Source organism: Rhincodon typus, chromosome 33 (assembly GCF_021869965.1).
Source record: "Rhincodon typus isolate 14 chromosome 33, sRhiTyp1.1, whole genome shotgun sequence".
NCBI classification, from domain to species: domain Eukaryota; kingdom Metazoa; phylum Chordata; class Chondrichthyes; order Orectolobiformes; family Rhincodontidae; genus Rhincodon; species Rhincodon typus.
The window spans coordinates 9,513,426-9,525,503 of NC_063364.1; the positions used below are offsets into that span (position 1 = coordinate 9,513,426).

At 42.1% G+C, this 12,078-nt stretch overlaps 1 long non-coding RNA gene across 2 annotated transcripts in view; it reads left to right on the plus strand.

Annotated features, from left to right (window-relative positions):
- Window positions 1-1,213: 1,213 nt before the first annotated feature.
- Window positions 1,214-12,078, plus strand: part of LOC125486785 — a 161,677-nt gene continuing 150,812 nt past the window's right edge. For both annotated transcript variants that reach the window (XR_007265399.1, XR_007265398.1), the window contains exon 1: window positions 1,214-1,502. This is a non-coding gene — a long non-coding RNA (uncharacterized LOC125486785). The remainder of the gene's footprint in view (window positions 1,503-12,078) is intronic.

The window sequence follows — 12,078 nt, forward strand, 5'->3', positions numbered from 1 at the left end:
GTCAACACCCTTGATTCTGCTAAGCCACCTCCACAGTATATCACGGTGCCCATTAACCCTTTATTCACAATTAAGTTCTTCAGAATATAATTACATTTCTTCTGCCAAATGTAGAAAAATTGCTATTTTACAATTCAAATGTCTTACAAAGGCACCGATGACAAGCCATGAAAGAAAACCATCAAAATACCACAAAGCTATTAACCTGAATGTTTATAGCAATTCAGAGATGTGTTTCATTAAAGTATGTAGATTATAAGTATTCTGCTATTTTACAGATATGAGTATAATTTGTCCTCTTGTACTGTGTTCTCCTCCTTACAGTTTTCAAGTAGGGCACTTTAGTCAGTGAGCTGCTAATTTCATCCTGCAAATAAATCCCATGATTGTTTTTGATTATGTATTTATAAAGGCTGTTTCAAATGAGCCCTCCTCTCCCTGTAGGACTTGGGAATGTTGATTGTGTTGCGTGAGGTATGATGGTGCTATCGAGACTCAACGATTCTCCTGTTCTGATAATTTCAGGGTCTTCACATCGTAAAAGTCGATTCTAGATTGAGGTTGATCCTATCGTATACAATGTCATTTGAGATAGTGCCCTGTTTATGGAATGACTTGACACAATCACCCTAGCCCCTAACATTTTCCATTTTAGAATTAGAATTAGCTTTATTGTCACATGTACTTGGATAAGTCCAGTGAAAAGTTTACAAGTTGCTATTTACAGCACTATCTTAGGTACCCAGGTACAGATTCTTAAGTACAAATTCTTAGGGAAAAAAAATTAGAAAAATACAGAAGTAAGAAGTACAGCAATGGGTAAAGGTATAAATAAGCAGGGACCTGGCATCACCACTAACTAAAACCCTGATGTTCCACCAGATGGTGAAGTTTTGAAACCCCTAGGTTGGTCCATCATTGGCAGCAGTCCCCTTCATTCAATTTTTAGATTTAATCCTTTGGGCACCTGTTGGGTATAGACCTGCAAACAAGCATTTTAGTTTAAAGATAACAAGGTGTAGAGCTGGATGAACACAGCAGGCCAAGCAGCATCAGAGGAGCAGGAAGGTTGACGTTTCGGGCCTAGACCCAATGCTGCTTGGCCTGCTGTGTTCATCCAGCTCTACACCTTGTTATCTCAGATCCTCCAGCATCTGCAGTTCCTGCTATCTCAGAAGCGTTTTAGTTTGTTTACCCAGTGGCAGCTGACTCATCCAATGACTCATCTAATCTCCCACAGAGGAACCAAAGGGCCCCAGTCATCACCAATCCCTTCCAGAATTCTAAAGGTCTGACAAATTCATTTGAATTGCCAGGCTTCAGCTCCAGAATTACATCAGGTTGGTCCTTTTAAACAAATCCTGCCCCAAAAGTTGCTCCTGTCATTTGTTCAGAAGGTATCATTGAGAAGAACAAACATATCCCAAAGGTTTTCAGTTTCATCTCTGAAACAGTGAGGAGTGGACAGTTGCCTGTGGGAACGTTCTCAAGTGGAAAACAAGGTAAAAAAAATGCTAAATTTTACTCATTTTAAACAAGCGGAAATACATAAAATCTCCAAACTTTTATGCTTCTGTTGTCATCTGACTTTGTTGAGAAAACTATGAGTTTTGTTTTGGTTTTATTTAAGTGCAACTTTAATGCCAAACAGTAAATTGGCAACTGTGCCAGGGTTAGGATTAGATTTAGTTAGATACCATTTGAAATTTCTGTTTGTTAGATTACCTTGATTTTGGACAGGAATCCTGTTTGGTTTATCAGAAAGGTCTGCACACATTAGAAAGTTCAAAAATTGCCACCATATGATTTGATATTTAGCTCATTACTCGAGTCCTGTGGCTGAGACACTTTCAGGGAGGCTGGGAGTATGTGGGTGAGCTGTAAATGTCTGGAGCACTTCGCCTCGATGTGGAAGCTCTGTATTTTCAGTAGCTCAGTAACAGGAATACAGAGTACTGGGCTAATGGTAAGATTCTTGGTAGTGTGGATGAGCAGAAAGATCTCGGTGTCCATGTACATAGATCACTGAAAGTTGCCACCCAGGTTGATAGCGTTGTTAAGAAGGCGTACAGTATGTTAGGTTTTATTGGTAGAGGGATTGAGTTTCGGAGCCATGAGGTCATGTTGCAGCTGTACAAAACTCTGGTGCGGCCGCACTTGGAGTATTGTGTACAGTTCTGGTCACCGCATTATAGGAAGGATGTGGAAGCATTGGAAAGGGTGCAGAGGAGATTTACCAGGATGTTGCCTGGTATGGAGGGAAGGTCTTATGAGGAAAGGCAGAGGGTTTTGAGGCTGTTTTCGTTAGAGAGAAGAAGGTTAAGAGGTGACTTGATAGAGACATACAAGATGATCAGAGGATTAGATAGGGTGGACAGTGGGAGCCTTTTTCCTCGGATGGTGATGGCTCGCACGAGGGGACATAGCTTTAACTTGAGGGGTGATAGATATAGGACAGATGTCAGAGGTAGGTTCTTTACTCAGAGAGTAGTAAGGGCGTGGAATGCCCTGCCTGCAAAAATAGTAAACTCGCACACTTTAAGGGCATTTAAATGGTCATTGGATAAACATATGGATGATAATGGAATAGTTTAGGTTAGATGGGCTTCAGATTGGTTTCACAGGTCGGCGCAACATCGAGGGCCAAAGGGCTGTAATGTTCTATGTTCTATGTTCTATCATCCACATTTGAAGGATCAATTTGTGCCACACAACAGGTCAAGTGGATAACACGGGGTTGAATACAAATGCTCGGGAGAGAGAGACTGGATGTCAGCACTGAGGAGAGAGAGAGACTGGAGGTCAGGGCTAGGAGAGAGAGAGGCTGGAGTTCAGGGCTGGGAGAGAGAGAGACTGGAGTTCAGGACTGGGGCAGAGAGATTGGATGTTGGGGAGAGAGAGGCTGGAGGTCAGGGCTGGGGGAGAGAGGCTGGAGGTCAGGGCTGGGGGAGAGAGGCTGGAGGTCAGAGCTGGGAGAGGGAGAGGCTGGAGGTCAGCGCTGGGGGAGAGAGAGGCTGGAGGTCAGGACTGGGGGAGAAAAGCTGGATGTCAGGGCTGGGGAGTGAGAGATTGGAGGTCAGGGATGAGGGAGAGAAGATGGAATTTGTCTCTGGGGGAGAGAAGCTGATGATCCACATTTAGAGGAGCAAATGACTTCCTTATGGGTCTAGAGAGAGTAATGTTGCCCATCTGAAGTTGGAGTGAAGATTCAGTTTAAATCAATCCTCTTGCTTCTCCAGGTTAAAGTGATTATTGAAGCACAATATTATTAACTTGTTCTAATTGTTTGCTGTACGTTTAAGTGAATACTCATTGAGAACCCTTCAGTTTGCTATCCTACAATCGCTACCTAATTCATGAGATTACCATAACAAAAGTTGAAGAAAAAGGAAAGCTGTATGCTGAATATTTATCACTAGCCATTCCTGGGAAAAAAAATTAGAAAAATGCTAACCTTGTCAAACTTGTCAAACGTAGTGACCCACTGGTGCGAGAGACCTCAAAGGAACTCTCTGCACTTAAGCACATTGGGATTGTCATGCAAGGGAGCTTATGCAAAGTTGCCTTTATGAATATTTAGAATTTGAGGGATGAAGGCAAGGACACCTTGAAATGATAACTTCAGGAGTACAATTTTTTTTAAAGATATATCCAAAGTTCTGACTGTGCTGAGCAACATTAATGCATCTCACTGTGCCTTTCCAGATAGGAATGTTGTAAAAGGGCACCTCAGTGCAGCAAGTCTCAGAGATCTCCCAAAAAAAATACAGCTGCAGCCTGGAAATTTAGTGACAGTGAAGAGAAGTTTCAAAAATGTCAAAGGCAAAACCACAATTTCACAAATGGTTATTGACGTTCACAAGTTATGCAACTGTGTGTGTGTTAATAACTCTACCCTTCAGTTTGGGCTTCAGTTGCACTTCAGAGGAAGGAATCTCACGGTGTGTAGGTCTTGCAATTTGACCTGCCCTTTGGCAGTTGTAAACTATTTCTAAATGCTGTGGACAGGTATTGACCAAACCATATGCCCAGCAGATGTGATTTCTGACTGTTATAGACAGGTAATGACAGATCTGGCATAAGTGATGAAGCTCCAGCACTTACTGTCAATTTCATCCGCGGGCAACAGTTGGCCCATCAAGACAAGGCTCTAATTGGAATAAAAGCAAAAGAAATAGTCAATTAATCTCCGAAGAATTCTGATAATTGCTTTGCCCAGCTACCTGGTGGTTTGTCACATGGCTGTCAAATATGTGTATATTTATATGCGTATATATGTAATGATGTATATGTGAGTATGCATATATATTAAATTGTATATGTATGCTATTTATAAAGCACTCCTGGAAAATGCAAGACTCCCCTGTGTTTGATTGACAAGTAAGTAACTCTTTTAAAGAAATGCGGATACAGGATTCTGAAGTTTGTTTGGCAGGTGTAAAATTAATAATTAACAAGGATAAACCTGTAGTCGCAGTTATGCATTTTTCTCATCTGTGTCTGTTTGCTGCTCAACCACACAATGTTCATTGAAGATTTCTTGATTAATCTCCTTTGGTATCTGTAGTGGACAAACTGCATGAAAATACAATAAATATTAATATAAAGCAAGAATAAAGGGAGACATGAATCTTTCAGTATCTAATACCGAATTTCAAGTAAATTAAATCCTTGAGGATGGTGCCTGCATTTTTGCACTTTGACAAACCAGGTGTAATTACAATGTTCGTTTTATGCAAATAAAACAATTAGTAAGGCAATATTTGAAGTTTATGTTGTGATAATCGAACTCTTCTCTATATATCCAACTACCTTTAGGAAATATCCAAAAAAGTATCTGAGTGACAGACTCTAAGTGAAACAGAGGTTTAAGCGATTTTATCTCCCACAGAGGCTGTAACAGTGGGTGATGGTATGGAATGATAGGAAGTTCCTGTATGTTGATATATGAGCATTCATCTCAGATGAAACTTTGTTTGTGCAGTCATGATAATTAGAGGTATATGTAGAAGTGCAGCTTGACCTGTCGAAACGGGGACGGGAGCACAGATTTGGGATAATTCCCAGCTCTGCAAATCCAAACTGTGAAAAAGTCATGAGTTGGGCTGTTTGTTCTCAGCAGGGAGCATTGGGCTTTTATTTTGGCCATGGTAAACTCCCCTGGCAATAGTGCAAAGGCTGTTGGGTACAGAGGTGGACTGAGTGGAAGGTCTGTCTTGGTGTTCTGGTGCTTTCTTTGAGAAAGATAACAAAACGGTAAACAGCCCTTAAACTCTTGCCCTTCGAGCCTCCTTACCCACCCACACACTCTTCGTGGTCCAACCCTGTGAAATCATGTCACTGATGGCCCCTACTGAACCATGACCCCTCTGCCTCCATGACAATCTTTGACCCTACATCCAGTTCCCCTTGGCCACTCATACCTCCATACAAGTCTCTGCCTTTTCACTCACCCAGTAACCCTCCATATGCTGATTTTGTGTCAACCCATGCTCACTTGGGGGTGGCATGGTGGCTCAGTGGTTAGCACTGCTGCCTCACAGCGCCAGGCACCCGGGTTCAATCCCACCTTCGGGCAACTATCTGAGTGGAGTTTGCACACTCTCCCTGTGTCTGTGTGGGTTTCCTCCAGGTGCTCTGGTTTCTTCACACAGTCCAAAGATGTGTAGGCTAAGTGGATTGGCCATGCTAAATTGCCCATAGTGTTCAGGGATGTGTAGATGAGGTGGGTTATAGGGGGATGGGTCTGGGTGGGATGCTCTGAGGGTTGGTGTGGACTTGTTGGGCTGAAGGGCCTGTTTCCACACTGTAGGGATTCTATGAATTAGACACCGTGCTCACTCACCAGGCTTTTCCCTTCCACCTATTTGAAAAAAATATCCTAATTGATCAATACAAATTCACTGCATTTAAGTTTGTTTAATCCCTTGGAAGAAGAGAGGTATCATAATTAGAATTCATTGGAATTCATCATCCCATTTTATTGATTTCATAACCATTTGGAGCTATCCATCAAACTGTTTGCTGGCAGCCACCCTGCTATGAAAATCAAAGTTTGTGAAATCAGCCATGCAGCACTAATCCTGTGATTAGGATAGCTGGTTTATTCAGACAGATACAGCGTAATAAGAAGCACCGTATTTTGATCATTATATACCTTGTAAAAATTCTTTAAAGGGCAGGAGCTTTGAATACCTTCTCAGCTCTTTTTGGTAGCTCCTTTTGATAGTTACAAGCATTTTATGCACAATCATGTCTACTTTTAACAATCCAAAGGGCACCATGTTCTCTCTAAAAGGGCACTTGATCTTTTCCACAGGTATCCCGACACATTCGCAAGAAAGGACATTTTGCCTCTACAAAAGTGTACCTTACACCTTCAAAGGATAGCAGCTACCAAACTTTCCTCTACCAGGTCTAAAGTCACAGTTCATGTTTGGGACATGTTGCTAGTCAAACTCAGATCAACCAGCAACGTTTGCATTTGAACATGTGCAGTCGGCTCTGTGAATATGCAAGTTAGGTCCCAGCTCCCAGCATCTGAATTTTTAGATTTAGGTCTTATTGTTACACGTACTGAAGTACAGGGATACAGGAGTACGGTGAAGAGTGTACAATGTTGCCATTCCCAGCACCATCTCCGGCACAAAGGTACCTAGGTACAAAGCCTTTGGTACAAAAATAGAAAAATATAGAAAAAGTTCATCTGTACAGTTCTTGTTTGTTTAAGGTAGACAAATAAAGAAATAAAGTTAAAAGTTAACCAATACAGTCCTTTTCTAAGCCATGGGTCTGCAGTAGCTCCACTGTGGACTTTCCCCATAAGGGCTCTCTCTCCCCTGCTCTGGGCACACTTTCACCTGCACTTTGTTGCTGACGGCCATCTTAGCTCATGCTGGGCTTGAACTGCCACGCTCCATCACCACCGCTGTCTCCACGGCTGAGCTCTCTTCAGAAGATAAGTTAAGAAGTTTGAAAAGTTAATAAAGAGGGGGAGAAAAACAGAAAAGTAAGAGAGAAAAAAAGAGTGTGAAAAGTAGAAAAAAAGGAAACCGGATGGAATGGACGTGACCTACTGCCTACTCCTCTGAATTGTAATAGTCCCTCTTTTTGCACAACCATGAGGGTGATTCATTGGTTGTCTCAACCAAGTTACAATAGTTCCAACTAATTGAAAGGCATTAAAATCATATCTTAAAAAAAACAAAGGGGTATAACTTTGTGACAATGTGAAGAAAGACGATATGCTGTCTGAAAAGCAAGGGAGTACATGATGAATGGTAGGATGCTGGGATGCACCGAGGATCCGAGGGAGTTTGGAGTGCAAGTGCACCAATCCCTCAAGATAGTGGGACAGGGAGATTGATAAAGAAGGCATATGAGATACCTGCCTTTATTAGCTGAGCCATAGAGTTTAAGAGTAGGGAGGTTATGCTGGAAGTGTATAAAACATTAGTTAGGCCACAGATATTGTATGCAGCTCTAGAATTCACATTATAGGAGGGATGTGGTTGCACTGAAGAAGATGAAGAGGAGATTTACCAGATCTTGCCTGGGTTGGAGAGTTTTAGTTTTGAATAGAGATACTATAGACTAGGGTTTCTCTCGTTGGAACACGAGACTAAAAGGGACATGATTGAGATGTATATATTTATGAGGGGCATAGACAGGGTAGGCAGGAAAGAACTCTTTCACTTGGTGGAGGGATTAATGACAAAGGGGCGTGGATTTAACTTAAGGACCAGGAGGTTTAGGAGATATGATGAACAGTTTTTTTCACCGTGAGGGTGGTGGGAATCTGGAACACACTGCCTGTAAGGATGGAAGAGGCAGAAATCTTCACAGCATTTAAGAAGTATTTAGATGTGCACTCACAGTGCAAGGCATACAAGGCTATGGGCTAAGTGCTGGAAAATGGGATTAGGATTGTTAGGTGGTTGTTTTTGACCAGGTAGACTCGATGGGTTGAAGGGCCTTTTTCTGTGCTGTAGACCTCTATGACTCTAAAGGAAGTAGCAGACACTTCATTCACGGTTCATTTGAGTCATGGCACATCTTCAAACTCAACTACACATTCCTGCCTGATCTTCATATCTTCTGATTCTCTTAAAGCCCAGACATCTATCAGTCTCAGGCTGGATTATCTTCAATGACCGAACATCGACAGCCCCATTGGACAGAGAGTTCCAGAATTCCTCAACTATCTTGGTGAAGACTTTTCTCCAAACCACAGTCATAAATAGCCATTTCCTTACCCTAAGCTGATTCTAGATTCCTCAAGCCAGGCCATTCTTTCCACATCAGTCTAAAAACCTTCTCAGAGTGTTACATATTTCAATGGTATCACTTCCCATTCTTCTAAACACTGGAAGTGTAGGCTCATTCCACTCAATCTTTCCTCATAGGATAACCCACTCAATCAGGTAAAACATTGTTGCACTGTCTGTCAGACAAGTATATGTGTGCAGAATTCAAAACTGAACACCTCTAGGGAAAATCCCAGAATCTGAGAATCGTTCTGGTGTAGCAGGAGGCCATTCAGCATGAGGGATGTGCAAGTAAAGGAACTCTATCTGGCGGTATGACGTCACTAGCAAGTGAGGCCTGTAGCTGCCTTTCAGCTGGAAGAGTGATCTATTCAGCCAGCCCTCAGTTCAGTGGTTGCTGACTATCAGGTTGGGGAAGGGATTAATCCTTGGTGCTATCAACTCCCCCAAGTACAACCTCAACCAACATCCGCTACCTATCTCTCACCTCACCATGAGTGACTGCACTGATCAATGATCAGTGTCACTTTACTCCCCTTTATTGTTTGATTGGTTGATTGATTGATTTTATTGTCATGTGTACCAAAATACAGTGAAAAGATTTGTTTACGAACAGTACAGGCAGATCATAGCAAGCAAAGGATGTACAGATCAAAAAGACTTAGAGGCATACAGGTTAACTCACAGGTACATTATTTGAGGCTAGAGTCCATTCGTCAGTCTGATAACGGCCAGAAAGAAGCTATTCCTGAACCTACTTGTGCATTTGTTCGGGCTTCTGTATCTTCTGCCTGACGGAAGAGGTTGTAGGAGATCATTACCAGGGTGTGATGGGTCTTTGATGATGTTGGCCACCTTTCCGCAGCAGCGAGCCGTGTAAATGGAGTCCATGGATGGAAGGTTGGCTTCCATGATGGTCTGGCAGTGCCTATTTCCCTGCTCCTGGCCTATGTCCCCACTTACAGAGTCCAGGCTTCCTTGGATATTTGGAAACTTAGTAAAGCTGTCTATGAATACACAGGCACTGATGTCACCAGAGTTTTTGCTCTGGTACACTTTACCCTGATTGATAAAGGACGCTGAATGCTTCATTAACAATTTTTTTCAATTTGTCCTGCCTCCTTCAATGATACTTTATATACCCAGGTTTAGGAACAACAGCAGTCCCATTCTGAAAAACAATGTTTCACTCCTACTCATTGTTTCTTGTCTCTCTGCAAATTTTGTATCCATGTTGCAACTATTATTCACTATAAATTTCCTCAAAAGTGTATGATATGGCACTCTAACATGGCATGGTGGCTCAGTGGTTAGCACTGCTGCCTCACAGCACCAGGGACCCAGGTTCAATTCCACCCTCAGGTGACTGTCTGTGTGGAGTTTGCACATTCTCCCTGTGTCTGCGTGGGTTTGCTCTGGGCACTCCAGTTTCCTCCCACAGTCAAAAGATGTGCAGGTTAGGTGGATTGGCCATGCTAAATTGCCCATAGTGTCCAAGGATATTTAGGTTAAGTGGGTAAGACATAGAAAATGCAGGGGTAAGATGATAGCTCTTCAGAGGGGCAGTGTGGACTTGTTATTGGGGTGGCACGGTGGCTCAGTGGTTAGCACTGCTGCCTCTTAGCACCATGGGGACCTGGGTTCGATTCCAGCCTCAGGCAACTGTCTGTGTGGAGTTTGCACATTCTTCCTGTGTCTGCGTGGGTTTCCTCCAGGTGCTCTGGTTTCCTTCCACAGTCCAAAAATGTGCAGGGTAGGTGAATTGGCATTGCTAAATTGCCCATAGTGCCCAGGAATGTTTAGGTTAGGTGGGTTAGATGTGGGAAAATGCAGGGGTAGGGAAATGGGTCTGGGTGGGATGCTCTTTGGAGGGGCAGTGTGGACTTGTTGGGCCAAATGGCCTGTTTCCACACTGTAGCGATTCTATGATTCTAACATATGCCATTTGGAAATCCATGTATGTAATATCAACAGAATAACACCCTTTAATTCTGTCTGCTATCTCATTAAAAAAGCCGAAGCAAGTTAGGTAAACATGATTTTTCCCTAATTGGCAATTTATTGTTTCTAAAATTTCTCCTGTTTCAATGATGAACTGATTGGTCTGCAGTTGCTGGTCTTATCTTTACACTGTTGTTTGGACAAGGGCATGTATGACATTTGCAATTTTCCAATCCTCTAACACTATCCCAAAGTCCAGGAAAGATTGAAGAATTATAGCCACTGTTTCTGTTCTCCCTCCTGATTTATAGGATGCACCTCATATGGTTTTGGTACCTTATAAACTTGAAGAAAAGACATTCCCTCCTCTTTGATAAAGGGATAACAAGGCGTAAAGCTGGATGAACACAGCAGGTCAAGCAGCATCAGAGGAGCAGGAAAGAAAAACTAAGCCTCTTCCCTCCTCTTTATCAGTATTATAGAACAGAATAGTAATTTATCGTCATTTGTATTTTTTACAAAAAATACAGTGAAAAATTCCGTTTAAGTCACCATACTCTGGCACCATTTTAATAACAAATTATATGTATTAAAGAAAAAGAAAAAAAATTAAGACAGAGTCAATTCATAGCTCCAAGGCACCTGAGATTGAGGAAACCTGACACTGAAGCTGCCACAAGGAATCCCAGGCCAGGCCACACCCCCCATGCCATTGAAGACCCTGCAGAAGCTACCGTAAGGAATCCCAGGTCATTGGAATCCTGAGCCCAGACCCATCCCGTCGCTGAAGCTGCCCACCATGTTGTAGCACCCTCCAGGACCCGGTTGCAATGACCACTAGGAACAGCCAGATTCACACTGCATTCTTCGCTGTAGCAGCCTGTGGAAACCTCCTTCCTCTCTCAAAGCCGCCAAGGGAAGCTAAGATTAATTTTAAGTTTAGAAAATAATATTAGAAAATAGAAGGATGCGGCAGGCCTAGTGATCAGAAGCAGACGGGCCATGAGGCTGAACACTCCTATCTGCTGCCACCAATATTAATACCATTCAGCATCTAAACTACCTCCTTTTTCTCTCCATGACCCATGTAGCATCTTCTTCCTTGAAAAGACAGATGTAAAGTACTAATTTCATGCCTCAGCCATGCCACCTGCCTTCACGCTTTTGCATTTTAATCAGCCACAATCTTCTTCTAAGCTTCATTTTACCATTATAGGCGAGTGGAAGATTTTTGGATTTCCATTTGTGTTAGTTTTCATTCACTTTTTATGCCCTCTCTTTACTTCGCGTTTGCTTTTGCTTTTGATTTCCTTTTGAATGTTTTATATTTGGCCTCCTTTTCAACTGTATTATTCACTTAGCATGGAATCATCAAAGGATTATCGCACAGAAGGAGGCCATTCGGTTCATTGTGTCTGAGCAAGCTCCCAGAAGGAAGCGACTAACTAAGTGCCAATCCCTTGACCTTTTCCTGAAGTTCTGCAATTTTTTTTGTCATAAGCACATTTTTCCTGCTTCATGTTTATCTCTATCTTGTTCCACAAAGGGGATGTTGATTAATTTGCCCAGTTACTCCCTTTCATTGGAATAAACCTTGACTATATTTTAACTATTTCTTCTTTAAATGAACTCTTTCTTCTTACAATTTTGCCTGCCAACCTTTGATTCCAATGTAGCTATACCAGATCCATTCGTACCCATTGAAGTTGGCTTTTCCTTAGCTAATTATTTCACTCTGAATTAAATTACTTTAATTTCCTTACTCTCATTAAACCCTCAATTCCTCATGCTTAATTTTAGGGAAGTTTTTCTGTTTTCTACTTTAAAACTAGACATAAATATTTGTTTACAATCTCTGCCTTTTCCTTAT